Genomic DNA, 2,320 nt, shown 5'->3' with positions numbered 1-2,320 from the left:
GAAAGAGGCCCAGCGCTTGGCAGGCCTCTCAAGACTCTGGAGCAGCAGGTGATGTATTCGGGAATAGCACCCCACCCACGTGCTGGGAGACCCAGGCTAACGGCCAAGCCCAGAGGCCGTGGCAGAGGCGTGAGCTGCCAGGCTGCCGGGCCAAGTGGCCAGCAGGTCTCATAAGCTGAAGGTATTTGTGGGGAGAAGGATGCTGTGTGGGACCTCCGGCCAACCCGGTGGGAGGGCCGCGGCACAGACTCCAGGCTCCAGAGCAAGGCTGCGCCTTCCCTGCTAGAACACAGTCCTGGGTCTGGAGAACAGCTCCCGGGATGCTGTTGGCCCCAGTGGAGCCTGGAAGTCCAACTGGGGCACCGGAGGACAAGCAGCCTGAATTCCCCACCCTGAGCCGGGGTCCTCGCTCCACGGACTTGAGGCATTGGGCACACACAGAGCGATCCTTTACGGCAGAAAGGACACATCCAGCGGGAGGAAGATGTCCACACCCCTCTCTCTGCTGAGGGTCGGTGCCGCTTCCCAGGACTCCAGCCCACGCCAATGGCATTCCTGCGGGAGGCGGTGGAGGAGGGACTCGGGCTTGATTCACAGAGCTCGGTCCACACGGTGGCACCAGTCAAACTGACCACAGACACATCACAGCTCCTCTCTCGGGAGGTCCCAAAGGACAGCGGAGGAGGGAACTCTCCCAGGGCACCTGGTTCTCAACTTCCCGTGGATGGGAAGTAGGGTGGTGTGCGGTGCGCAGGGCAACGGCGAAGGGCTTGGCTGGTTCATTGGGAGCCTGAAATGAACAAGTCTGGAGCAACAGTGACAGGCAGGCCCAGGGAAAGGCACGCGGATGCACCAGCAGCGGGGGCCAGGTTTGCAGGCACCGAGCGTGCGGGGCTGGCTCTGCGTCTCACGGTGATGCCCCCAGAGAGGGCCCACTGCAGAGAAGGCATCAGACACCCAGGTAGACATCACAACTGTCCTATGGACGTTGGCCAGCCTTTCTCCTCGGCCACCCAGTGCTTAGGCAAACGCCCGTGAACAGAGTGGCCGTGGTGGCAGGGATGCTAGTGTCACGTGGGCCCAACAGCACAAGGCCCTCTAATCAAGGCTGATCTAGACCAGAAACCGTCCTACCAAATAACCTTCTTTATATCAACTCATACACTCTGGCTGACAATTTGGACAGATCATCAAGAACGTGGGTGGTGACAGGAGGCTGGGGAAGATGCTCTCGGATGGACTTCTTGGAACAGACGCAGAGCGGGAAAGCAGCTTCTCCACATGACGCCGGCCTGTTGAAGACTCGGAACCCCTGCCTTGTAAGGCTGGGTTCTGTTCTAGAAGATTCAGTGGGAGCCCACTTCTCACTACAGAGACCAAAATGGGGGAAGGGGGGCAGACATCCGTCCGTCCTTTGCCTGACAATGGGAGCATGACCTAAGGGCAGACTGGACTTCTCACCGGGCGCCTGGGCCTTGAGAAAGGGACGCCAGGACATGGACAATTAGAGACAAGCCTCAGCGGAGCTGCAAAGTCGAGAGCACAGCAGCGGCCGCGGCCTCTGGACATCCTAACGGGACATCTTCCGGGGCCTGACCTGCCCGTGTCCTCCACTCCCTCTCATTTCTGCCTCTTGCCGAGCCCAAATCTCCTGCTACTGGACGTCCTTCTGATACATACGTTGGGCATACATAACTTCTATAAAATTGACAGTCAGGACTCTGCAGACCTCCTGTGGTCCGGCTCTGTCCTCAGGACAAGGTCAGGCTGCTTACCCTGGCCCTTGGGGGGGTCGGAGGTACAGAGGTGACCGGTGGTGCTGGGAGTCTGTCTGGGGGTAAGGCCGGCACCACCCTGGGAAGGATCACACTTGCACGGCTGCTGGTGGCCACCAGACCGAGCAGAATGGAGAGGCCGGTTCAGAGCCGGGGTGAGCAGCCAGCAAGGCGGGAGGGAGTGAAGGAAGCCGGAGCACAGGGAGCCGTCCTTGGGGGTGGGGGCTTGGGCACAGGCTCAGCAGGGAGCAGTCGCGGGAGACCAGACACGCGAGAGGAAGGCCGTGACGGGTGTGCGCTTTGGATGCGCTGCGGAGCTTGAGGACACCCAGGGGAGGGCTGGGATGCGCCTGGATGTGGGTCTGGGCCGCAGGAGGCAAGACCTGGGTAAAGATTTCTGGGTGAAGATTCGGCTCTGGAGGCCACTGCCGAGAGGCCACAGCGGAGGCTGCGCGCTGAGAAGACAGGGCCTGGGGCGGGGGGTGGCCACCGCCGTCCCCGGGTTGCCCACGCCCCGAGGTTGGCTCCCCCACAGCGTGCAGAGC

Source organism: Neophocaena asiaeorientalis, unplaced genomic scaffold (genome assembly GCF_003031525.2).
Source record: "Neophocaena asiaeorientalis asiaeorientalis breed wild unplaced genomic scaffold, Neophocaena_asiaeorientalis_V1.1 scaffold177, whole genome shotgun sequence".
Lineage (NCBI taxonomy): Eukaryota > Metazoa > Chordata > Mammalia > Artiodactyla > Phocoenidae > Neophocaena > Neophocaena asiaeorientalis.
The sequence above is the reverse complement of the archived record's forward strand: the minus strand, read 5'-3'. Positions refer to the sequence as shown.